A 12,504-nucleotide genomic window follows, 5' to 3' on the forward strand; every position below is an offset into this window, starting at 1 on the left:
TTTAGCCATAGATGTGTGCGTGGCTCTGCTCACACACACTCACACACATTTAAAAGCTATGTAACTCCAGCAGAGCTCTTCCCATACTCTCAGACTCCAGCTCTTGATCAGAGAAGGCATGATGAGTATGGAAATGCCACTGCTCCCCCAGCCATTTCCCTGCTTCCCTGTCTGCTGCTCATCTGCCTTTCCAGTAGTGAAATCATTCCCGAGTCCTGGGAATCTGCAAAGAGCCATAAAACAAACATAGACACACCAAATGTAGAGGGTTTTCTGCTGAGTTGTAAAGGGCTTTGGAGTCAGACAAACCCCAAATCAATGCTTGGAGCCAACTACAAGAGAGAAAGCTACACTGGAGGAACAAACCACCTACTGCGAGCCCTGCAAAGAAGACAGCATGTGTGTGCTCATGTGAACTTCTGAAGGTTTGATTTACATAATAAGAATATCAATGCAGCTATTTCTGCCCGTTCAGGGTGTGTGGATCCCACCTGTGTGGCTGAGCGTGCAGGAGCTGCGGGGCCGCAGAGCTTGGAGAGGGGTTTGCCTCCACGGCAGAGCGAGCCCGAGGTGCTGTGTCTGAGCCTGGGGTGGGCTGTGAGCTCCACAGCATGTGCTGGCTGTGCTTGGCGTGTACATGCTCCAGGGAGACCACGGTGGCTTGTCTGGGGTGTGTGGGAGGGAGATAGTCCAGGGCTGTCTGTCTGCTACTCGCAAGCAGAGCAGATCGATATTTTTCCTTTATAAGGATTTTTTTTTTTCAAAAGCCTTTCATGTTCCTTACACCAAAGCCACATCTCCTCTTCACTCGCTCCCTCCTCCTTTCACTGTCTCCCAAATACTTCTTTACAACTCCTGGGAAAGCAGATTTACTGCCATGAACACATTATTATTATGCAGCCAGATGAGCAGCCAGAGTAAAGCATGAAGGACCCTTCTATCCTGCCTAGTGCAGATGTCAATCACACGGCTAAATTCAAACACCAGTTCTGCCAGCATTTCATCTGCTGCTGGGTTCCCTCTATGAAGAGGAGACTGCATCCAAGTGACACCTCCTCCCCTTCCCCACGCTCTGGTACCAGCACGGGGGAACGCTCCAAAGCCAAAACACACACACCTATAACCCCCCTCCTCTCTCCAGGTGGTCTCTGGGGCTTTAGACCCAGCCTGTGCTGGACCCTGGGGATGATGCAATGGCATGGAGATGCCCTCCGTCCCGCCATTCCACAAGGACTGGGAAAAGGCAAAGTTATGCTCCACACCAGCCTCACAAGCAGCACCAAACGGGGAAATGAATGTGGGGAAAACCCATCTCCAGCACCGCGGGGTGCAGCTCCCCGCCATGCCTACCCTCCCCCGGCTCTGCCGCTGTCTCCCATCCCCGCTGGAAGTGGAGGCAATCAGCCCAGTGTGGGATTCGAGGCGACAGACTTTCCTTTTCCTCCGCGATTTGCTTGTCACTTGCGAAAGCGGAGCAGCGGATTAAGTGGAGATGACACCATCTCCTCGGGGACGGTCCCCCCCTGCTCCGGGATGTATCGATACTCCGGAATACAGATGGATCCTGGCTGCCTCCCACCCCCAGCGCCACCCCGCCTCGCCGCCAGCCCAGCGGCCGGGGCTGAACCCCAACTGCCGGCCATCCTCCGCGGGGGCTGCCCCGGTAAAAAGCAGCGCTCCCATCCTTCCCAGTGCGCGAATCTCGGCCCCTCGCCCAGCACCACGCGTGCAGAACGGCTGGCGGAGCTGCGGGACCTGGCCATCCATGCCCCTGGTCAGCCCGGGGCGGGGGTGCGGGCAGGGGGGGCGCAGGGGCTGTTACACAACGCGGGCAGGACGGGGGAGCCGGCCCCGGGCAGGGGCAGCGCCGCAGCCGCAGCGCAGCGCTCGCCTTACCTGATGCTAATGTCCCTCTGTGGCGGAGATCGGCTCGCCCGTGGGTTTTATTCGGCTCGGTAGGAACTTGTGGGAGAGCTTCTCTGTCCAGCTCGCATACTGGGTGCGGGGCTGATACTGCAGGCGTGAAAATCCTGGGGCTCTAGCAGTCCTTTTCATGCTCAGACAGAAAATCCCCTTCCTTGATCCAGATCGCGGGCATTAAGGGCAGAGGCAAGGAAAAAAAAAAAATCCGCTTCTCCCTTTCTTCCTTTTCCTTTTTCTTGCCTTTTTCCCCCCCTTCCTGTGCCCCCCCCTCTCTTCTGCTGCTCAGTTCGTAGCCATCGGGGGAAAGAGCAGAGGCAGCAGGGAGAATGGAGAGGGGGTTAGAAATAAAAATGAAAAGAGCTCCAGGAGGGAAGCGAGAGGCTGGGCTTGTCACCGGGGGAGGGGCTTGGAGCGGGCTAGAGAGGATGAATGGGGAAGAGGAAAGCAAGGCGGAGCCCCAGCTTGGCCATTTTATTCTAAGAAGTGTTTTGTACATAATTAGAGAAGGGGAGGGGCCGGGGGCAAAAAGGAGGGGCTTAAGCTCCGGCCAGACGGAGCCTGGCCCGTGGGAAGGGAGGGTGAGACCGGGAAGGGCCGCGGGATGGGGCTGCGGGCGGGGTTGAAACTTGTCCGCCGAGGGGGGATCGAGGGGATTTGGGGAGGAGGCTGCGGTGGGGCCGGCTGCCATTCCAGGAAGACCCCCATCTATTTAATTTTTGGGGGCTTTTATACTCCCACGCCTTCAATTTTCTCCTCCCGGACCCGGAGAGCTCCCGGCTGGTGGGAGAGCAGGATGGGAGAGCTCCGGGCCGCGCTCCGGGGATCCCGGCTCTCCTGGGGGAGCTGGGCCGGGGCCGAGCCGCTCCCCATCCCCGCCGGGCGGGCGCGGTTCAGCACCGCGGACAGCGCCGGCCGTGCCGGGAGAGGGGCGCTGAGCCGAGCCGAGCTGAGCTGAGCCGAGCCGGGCTGAGCCGAGCCGGGCCGAGCCGAACCGGGATGAGTTGAGCCGGGATGAGCTGAGCATAGTCGAGATGAGCTGGGCCGCTCTAAGCCAGGCTGAGCCGGGCCGAGCCGGGCTGAGCCAGGCTGAGCTGAGGCGAGCAGGGCCGAGCTGAACTAACTCAGGATGCAGCCGGCTGCTCTCCCGGCCCGGCTGTGCCCCCCAGCTGAAAGTCCCACCGCTGGGCTTGGGGATGGCTTGGGATGAGGAATGGAGATGGGGCTGATTCAAGGGCATGACCCACCCAGATAAACCTCAGCAGGCCAGCAAAGGCAGCCCAGGGTAGGGGCAGAGCTTAACAAAGCTCTGATGTGAGGCTTCCAGACAGGGACCCCGAGGCTGCCAGACACTACCCCTAGGCAGTGGTGGGGCTGGGCTGGGCTGGGCGATGCTGACAGCGGGGAAAAGATCAGCCACCCCGTGCAGGGTATGTGGGCAAGGAGGGCAATGGGAGATGCCCTCCTTCCTGCAAGGACAAGCCCTCCTCTGGCCTGCAAGGACACTCTGTCCTTCTCTCACCCATCCCCTGTGGCTACAGAACATTGTCTTAAGCTAAATCTTCAGCAAATCTTTCCTAAGCAGAATTAGAAGCTGTTTTGTTAACTCCACACTGCTCTGACAGGGCTGAAGCTCAGCTTATGTCAATGGCAGCGTACCCAAATCTCCCAATCAACCAAAATCTCCTGAGTTGTGCCTTTTTCCAAGGGACTGCTCAGCCACAAAGCACACTTCCTAGTGAGCCACCTTGGATTCTGTCACACTGGCTCAACCAAAAGACTGAAATGATTCTCACAGATTCCCCTGGTGCAAGGCCACAGAGGAAACTCCACAGCAGGGAAAATTCAGGAACCAGGTCTTACATAGAGCATATAAACAAGGTCAAAGCCCTTGTTTAAACAAATAAATGGCACTTGGGGTTATCATCAGTGTGTTTTTTCATTGATGCTCTTGGCATTTACCAGAAGTAGAAGGGGAAGCCTTGTGTCCTGCATGAGGCTGTTTGAAATTAAAGCAAAGGCTCCATGAAGCTGCAGTGCAGCCACATGGGATTTGCCAACTCAACCAATGCAGCAGTTCTGGGTGTCTTTCCTCACTATGCCTGAGAAGGTTTCTGTGATTTGGTCTAGCAGGGTTTGGCACCACCCTGAATGATATTTCATATTCCTGTGAAGAGGGAGAGAGAGACAGCAAGTGAGATGATTCTCTTGAGGCACCCAAAGGTCTCACAGACCTATGGAACATTTCATCACCCAAGGGCTGCAGCTGTGTCAGGGGAGGGTTAGGTTGGATATCAGGGAAAGGTTCTTGTCCCAGAGGGTGCTGGGCACTGCCCAGGCTCTCCAGGGAATGGGCAAAGCCCCAAGGCTGCTGGAACTGAAGGAGTGCTTGGATAACACTCACAGTGACAGGGTGGGATTGTTGGGGTGTGTGTGCAGGGCCAGGAGCTTGGTGGGTTCCTTCCAACTCAGAGTATTCCATGATTCTGTAATTCTTTGATAAAAACTCTCTATGAAGTAACACTTCCATCCAGAAAGTCCAAGTCAACCAACTCCTGGGGCAGATGTCCTGCCCAGAAATAAGATTTTCTATCAATATATTAAAAATATAAGTAGAAGAAAACATAAAACAATGTAAAAAGAGTAGTTTTGCTTATGCTTTTCCAGTCCAGAATGTTTTCCCCGTCTCCCCCCCTCCAGTCACACAACCACCGCTCCTGCCTCATTCCCAAAGCTGTGACTGTCTCTGTATCGAAAGCGGATTATTTGGTGCATTGAGTATTCAACATGTTCTCTTACAGTATTGTTGTGTTCAATGAGCTTTGCTCATCTGAATGGACACTCACTGCATAGTCCACTGGTTTAATTTGCTGCTTTGGAAACCTAAGCAGGTTACAGCATATTTGGCTATGTGTCTGTTCTTATGTGTCAAAGATAAGGTTTCTGGATGCCATTTTTAAAAACAAAATTATTTCACTTCAGTAGCTTTCTCTTTTCAGTGGTCTCTTCTTTTTAGTCTTGAGTATTTCAACTCACCTTCTCCCTACAATGAACAAAGCCTCGATCTTCACCCAAATCAGCAAAGCTCCATTGAACAAGGATTTCTATTTCTTCTTCCAGTAAGGAATTTTTTTTTTGAGCTTTTAACAATTTTAGCACATCCAGCCCTCACTTTTTTTCACTCTTCTTTCCACAGATGTCTTAAAAGCAATGTTTGGACTTCTTTGAAGTATAATATTGTTCCCATGATGAAAATAGAAACCAGTCCATCAGCGGAGCATATGAAGAAGAACAGAAATTCACAACACATGGGGTGAAAAGAGAGTCTCCAATTTGCATGCAACTGGGAAACAAAAATTTATGGTAGTCATGATGATGGGGAAACAGTTATTTGGACTCCTTATTAGAAGTTCAGGAAGAAATCACATGGAACTAGAGGAGTGTCCATGTTGATCACTTAACAGCTGCCACAATGACGGACAAAGAGGTTTCCACGGTGTGTTCCAGGTGTGCTGTGGGTGTGGGTTAACCCCAGTGTTCAGCCCAACACAGCACAGTCATCCCCTGACTGCCCTCCAGCCTGCACTCCAGGGGCCTGGGGGAAGAGGAAAGGGCAAATAAAAGCAAGAAAATTTGATGATCAAGAGAAAAAAATTTCAAAATGGAAGCAGTAGAAGATGACTAAAAGAAAACAAAAGAAGTGAGACAAAGGCAACCACTCACCATGTCCCACAGGTAGACCAATACCCAGCTGCATCTCAAACAAAAGATGACTAATCTAACTAAATTCTCTTTTTCCCCTTTTTGTTGCTAAGCAAGATGTTCATTATCAAAATGATCAGTGTGTTTACAAAAAACATTTTGGTCACAGACCTACAACAGGATCCTTTGAGCTGCTAGGAGGGAAATTCACTCTACCCCAAACAGGCCAGCCCAAAGTGCCATTATTATCTCTTGCAAAAGGAGCTGTATGTGCCAGCTGCACACAGTGAATTCTTCATTTCTGTTTGTGATTCTGCAGCAAAGCTCACTCCAGAGTCCCATGAGCTGGTGAAGATATTCAGACTCCACTCTGTGTTCTTCTCATGCTACAGGCAAACTTTTCTTTCCCACATATCCTGTTGTGTTGTCCTCCTTGAGGATGCACAATGTATTCTTGTCAAGGTTTCACAGACTTCATTGTTTATTACAGGCTAAAAATGGATTAAACTTGCTTTGTGAGCATTGTATTGATATTCTGGTGCTCTCCCACTCTCTTGTGAAATATATTTCCTCTTTTTCCTCTGCAAACAATATCACAGCAAGCAGAGATCTTACCCAGACTGTGCTTTGTGCTGGCTGCAGAGATATCCTGTGCACCAACCAGATCCACCTGCTGCTGGCATCCCTGAACACCTGGAGGAGTGTCCCAGTGTTCCCCAGGCAGGATGGGTGACACAGAGGGCTCTACCAGGCTGTTCTAATGGATAGCAGCAAGAAGGCTGTGAATGGGCTCAAGGGTGAGGCCAAGAGGCAAGGAGCATGCAGAGCCTGTTTCCATCACCCCCAAATGCAGAATTAAAGGTTTAAGTTGAATCTTATGCAGTGGCTGGGGAAAGGCTGCCCCAATCCCTGCCCAAGACAAAATGCAGGCAGGTCCCAACAGAGTGGGAAGAAGCAGTTGGGAAATGTTTGGGCTTTTTTTCCTAACAGGAGTTTCTAGTTCCCCTGCATTAAACTGAATAATCAGTCTCAGTGCAATTCTTAGATACCTTAAAAATTCTGAACTCACTCATCTTTCCAAATAGGTGCTTTCTCATCTCTGCATTGTTCCTACATTAACATATCCCAAATGTATCCATTTGGAAAAATCCCTTTCCAGGTTTGAACTAACAAAGGCAGAAATGCCATAACTTCAGAATTGAACTTCAGCTGTCCTGGGCATCCACCTTTCAGGACACTTGTTCTGACCACCATGACCTTCTGGGGTTGCAGTATTATATTTTCAATTTCATGAGATCCAGCTTTCTAATTAGCTTTCATTATATTTTTCCTGCTAGTCTGCTTCTTAGCAGATGTCTTGTGAGAAAGAAGTAATAATGATGTGCCTTTCATTGAAGTTTAAAATAAGGCAGTGACCACTCTGAGGTCAAATCTAGGAAAATATAGTGGGCAGAAAGAGCAATGAGAATTGGTTGTTTCCCAGCTCCAAAGACTGTTTCTCACCTGTCATCGATATGACAGCTCCTGGCCAAGACCAGATGATACAAATTAATGATTTGATCCATTGGATTCATGGGGAATTATAACAGGCCAGACATTTGGTCTCAGGTATTCATCTAAACATTCTCTGCAGTTAACAGAAAGTGGTAATTTTAACTCTACAGGTGTAATCTTCCTGTTATCTTAGACAGTGTCTTTGACATGGCTTGAATTTCCTTCTGAAATTGTCTCTGTGTTGACTCTAAAGGGAACCAAATCAGTGCTTAGATGAATTCCTAAATTTTAGAAGGATGAAGCCAGAGGATTTGAATACTTTCCTTTAGAGCTTATATCTGCTGATTTTCCCATTTAGGCACAAATCCATATTCTTTATTAGCAGTCTTTCATATTCACTATTGTTGCTATTGTGTGGGACCAAGCACAAGTCATCAGTATTCATCACCTGCAGTTTAGTTTCCTTCTGAACTTGGACTAGGACTTTCAAAAGGGAACTACTTGTAACTCCCAGCCCATCATGAGCTGCACAGAAGGCTTCAAGCCTCACTCTGCCTCTATCTGCAATCACTCAGCACTTCAGACCACTCAAAAAAAAAAAAAAAAAAAAAAGGTTGGCTTATGAAACCCATGTGCAGTCAAATGCAGGGACTAGAATGTTCAGTGGATTTTTTTTCTTATTCCTCACTCCAACATTTCGGTGTTCTTGTAACTGTTTCATATCTCACAGAGCCCCCATAAAATCTACTGCCAAGGAGATGGCAAAGCAAGAGGCATGGTTATTATGAAGCAGGCATGAGAAAAAGAGGGTTTCCCTTGATTAAAAGAGTTGCACAAGAGCCACTGTCATCCAGAGTCTGAGCTAATTCTGATGAGAGTGAGAAGGTCAGTGCTTCTGTTCTTGATTTCCCCATCCAGCAGGGAAGGCCCTACATTGGATGTGAGCATGGAATAATGGTACCACCCCCAGGAGAAATCCAAACCATGCCACAAACACACATCCCACTGCCACTGCATGACTGTTCAATTGATCTGATCCAATGTAACTGTCTGGGATGTTGTTTTCAGCATCTGGAAAGGGTGGCTTTGTCTTTTTCTCCCTGGATTGTTGTTTTCAGCCTCTGGAAAGGGTGGCTTTGTCTTTTTTCCCCCAGATTATAAATAACAGCCAAGTCACCTGGCTTTCTGCCACACAACACAGCAGGGAAATTATGTTTTCTGGAGCCTAAGGTTCAAATATCCAGGATGGGAGTCCAGCATGTTCCAACAGATTCATGCAACCTAAATGCACTTTTTTCAACAACAGAAGTCCAGGTCAGAATAGACCATCACCCTTTGAACCAATATACCTGGCAAGTATTGAACATACAGGGTAGAATAATAAAAAGTAACTTTTTTTTTTTTTTTTTTTTTTTTTTTTTTTTTTTTTTTTTCCCCACCACTGGGTGTTATTTGTTATTTATTTGGGAGAAAATCTGAATCAGTGAGGAATGCCATGAGAATAATAAAAAGTAACTTTTTTCTTTTTTTTTTCCCTTCCCCACCACTGGGTATTATTTGTTATTTATTTGGGAGAAAATCTGAATCAGTGAGGAATGCCATGTCTGAGAGCGTGCTGCTACTCTGAGATAAGTGCATTTTGCCTCAGGTATGCAGTGAGTCACCAGGTTGATGGCTGGTGCATTCCAGCACCCTGAGAAGTGGAGCTGTTGTTACCTCACAGTAACCACATGCCTTGAGCAATATTATTTCTCACCTTCAATAGGGACTTTTTATCTGGTTAAGACAAAGTGATGCCATCGATTTTCAGGAACTGTGTTGAAAGTGCTTCACAAAAAACTCTGCATAAACGCAGCCCCTCGGGCTGTTCTGGTTAGTGGCCAGAGCAGGAAAGGACAAATCAAAATATTCAGGAATCTATTTACAGAAACATGGTCAGGTAAACCAAGCAGGAGCCGTGGTGTGTGTACCCCATCCAGGTGTCTAGGACCAAGATCTTTGTATGGAACACAGGTGTTTAGATGCAGCTTTTATGGCACTGTTTCCCAAGCAGCATGTTGAAGAGAGAGTATAAAAACTCCAGTTCTTTTATTTTATTTGGATGCTTCCCAAAGCAAACACTGCTATGTACTCTGTGTGTGCACACCTCTCCCTGAGCAGTCCTGAACTCAGCTGCTGCCTTTCCATGGAAATGGGGATATTCCTAACAAGGAACTTTCCCTCAATCCTTCTTCACTTCCTGCTGCCCAGATCGGCCCTAGTACCAGCAGGTTTCAGATTTCTATACCCATCACTTCATTCTCTGTGGGTTAAACATTAGGCAGAAATTCAAGTCTGGGGAATCCTAGAGGTTCTTTTTCCCTCTGTTTTCTCCTCTGGGTATCCATTTGCCCTTGCCAGCTCTGAACCAGCCCAGATGTCCCCTGGAGAGCATTGTCATCCCCAGTGTCCCAGTAGACTCATACCCTGAGCTCAGTCTCTGCCAGCAATGAATTCTGCACACTCAAGGCAGCTGAAAGGGCTGTGGCTGTCAAGTGTTTCTTTTTGTCGTGCTCAGTTCTTGTTTTCAAGCTCTTCTTACGCTTGTGACACCTTCTCCAGGAATAAACATTTCTTTCCCTGTTTGTTATAGACCAATTCCCTCCCAGCCAGTCAGCATTTAACTCTTGCAATGTTTCCTGAGGAAAATCACCCAGCTCACCTCTGGAGGCAGTGATCTATTGTATAAAATGTTCAGGACCAACTTGGACACCTGGGATCTATTTTTAGTTCTGCTGCTGCTGATAGACACATATTCTCAAGGGACTCACATTACTCCTCCTCACTTCTCCTTGCATCTGTGTAATACAAGAGATAAATTACAGATCTAATACTCTTGTCAGGATTATTTGTGTTTGTGTAACTTCCACCTGGAAGCCAGACTGAGCTAACTGCAGTTGCCCACCCAGTTTTTGATTGTTTTTTTTTTTTTTGCCCACACAACATAAAAGCACAAATGCAGCCAAATATTGAGGTATTTATGGGCAATGTTACAACTGAGAGCACCATGGTTTGCAGTTATCCACACCAGCAGGGTGTGGATATGGGAATTCCATGGGAATTCCATGGGAATTCCAACTCCCTCTACCAAAGCCTCTTTGGGCTCTGTAGATCATCCTGAGGGAAGTTCTAAGGTTTGCCTCACAAACCTCAGTATAGCAACAGGTGAAGTTAAAAGGAAGCAGAACCGACCCTGTTCTTCATGAGAGGGATGTAGAAAGAACCTGTTTTACACAAAACCAGAGGCAGAACTTGGAAAAAACACAGTCCCAGACCTCAGTTAAATGTCTTTAATCTCAAAATCATCCATCTCTACATGTGTTGACAAAAAAACACTCTATAGGGGCAAAGTAATTATTTTTATTCTCTTTCTTTCCTTGCTGCTTCACCAATACTCGATCAATATTGTCATTAAAGCTCTGAGAATAGGTTCTGTTGGTTAATCTGTGCCTTGGGTACAACAGAGAGAGAAAGGAAAACAAAAACCCCTCAATCATGTCGCTCTTCCACAGCCATCACCAGTCCCTTTTTTTTGGGGGGGGGGGAAAGGGGAACATCCATGGATGTCTCTTTCACAAACAAGGCACATGGCCCTGGGTTTTCAATAGGCATTTGGAGCCCAGGAGAGCTCTCTCACCAGGGGCAATTTGTAGGTAGGTCAGGTTTAGAGGATGAACTGAGGCATCCTATAAATAGCTGGCTTATTGTATATTTAGTGTATGCCTTTAACAGGCTTATGCTGCCATTAAGTCTTCTGTGGAAGAAGGGAACCATTGTGCCACTGCAACAACGACCTAATTAGCTTTGCTGAGGATTTCTTTAACAGGTTTATTCTAACAAGTTTAAATGTCTGATAACTGATTTGTTATAAGGCCTTTTAATGAGTCTCTGTCTTCCTCTGTTGAGTTTAATTCGTGTTGCTGCTGCTCAGTAAGGTTTTGCATCTACACAGAAGGCTGATTGTGATGTGCTTAGGCTTTGATAAGCTTTATTCTTGCAGCAGATTCCTTTCAATGTGCTGAAGTAGGTGGAGGCACGTATATTCCTGTAAATAGGAATGTGTGGAAGAATGAACTTTTTTTGAATTGCATTTCAGAGCTGTGCCTTTCATCCAGAGAGGCCTGAGCAGTCTCACAAACTCCTGCACTCCAATTCTGCTCTCTGGAAGACTCCCATTGATTTCAAGTGGGTTTCTAATCACAGACAAAATTCCTGATTGGTGCATTCAACACCAAAACGATAAAGGGTAAACTGTGCAAAAGATAACTCCAAGCATGGTCTGAGCCTGCTGATATCTCCACAGCACCCTGAGGGTCCCTTGGGTGACAGGGTGAGGAGTTCCCAAGCCTTGTCCAAGGGCACCATGTAGGACATGGGGCTGTTCTGACCCTGATGCTGAAGGTGAGATGGTTTCAAATCCTCTGACTGGGCAAAGTATCCTATTACAGCCTCTTCCAGGCCCTCAGAATGTGCAGAGATGCACACTTTTCTTTGTGCACCTCCAAACACCTCTGTTCTAGAGGCAATTAAACATAAATTTATCTGCACTCTTATGAGTTTCTGTATTACTTCAGCAGGTAGGGAAACTCAAGCAAAACCTGTGAGATCATTAATCAGAATTGCCCCACGGATCACTGGAATAGATTTTAGCTTTCCCCGCCCAGTTCTGCAATCTCAGGCTTTGTGTTCTCCATGTAGAAATAAATATCAGCTTGTTCTAGAATAAAAGAAGAAAGCACCTTTGTTTAGGCCAAAAGACATTATTGTTCTTCAGATTCAAATAATAATTATAATTGATAATTAATAGTACCTAGATAATGCTCACATTTTAATCAAATTATGTATTAAATATAATATATTACTATTATATATAACCACAATTAATAAATAAAGTAAAAGGATGTGTGACCCACATTGTTACATTGTGCACCACTTGATCTACACAACGTGGACAGACAAACTCCTCTTTTGATCTTATTCACACTCAGATTCACCCAGGCAGTACCTCAGCCAGAGCGAGCACCATGAACTTCACGTCTGGTGGCAGAATTTTCTGTCATCTTTGGAACGTTATTTTGCACAGCAAATTAAAAAGGAGGCTCAGGGTAAAGCCAACGCTTTTGCCTCTTATTGGGGAATCTGCTGCAAGAATGAAGTCATGTCTCTGTGGAAAGGGAGGAGGAACTGCAGGTAGATATATGTGCTCACACAGACAGAAAGCCTCAATCTTCTAGATTTACTTCCTAACACATTTAGGATAAGGTGGAAATATTCTTATCATTTTTATAGATGAGAACATCACAGACTGAGGGCACTTATCGGTAAAGTAACATAGAAAAGATGTGTCCA

General features: G+C 47.0%; 1 protein-coding gene across 1 annotated transcript in view; it reads right to left on the bottom strand.

Moving 5' to 3' along the window:
- BRINP1 (BMP/retinoic acid inducible neural specific 1) overlaps positions 1–2,122 on the bottom strand; it is an 88,158-nt gene extending 86,036 nt beyond the window's left edge. The window contains exon 1 of the mRNA XM_041406677.1: positions 1,897–2,122. The gene's annotated coding sequence lies outside the window, so the exon portion shown is untranslated. The remainder of the gene's footprint in view (positions 1–1,896) is intronic.
- Between the last annotated feature and the right edge of the window lie 10,382 nt (positions 2,123–12,504).

Source organism: Onychostruthus taczanowskii, unplaced genomic scaffold (genome assembly GCF_017590055.1).
Source record: "Onychostruthus taczanowskii isolate IOZ18803 unplaced genomic scaffold, ASM1759005v1 scaffold25, whole genome shotgun sequence".
Lineage (NCBI taxonomy): Eukaryota > Metazoa > Chordata > Aves > Passeriformes > Passeridae > Onychostruthus > Onychostruthus taczanowskii.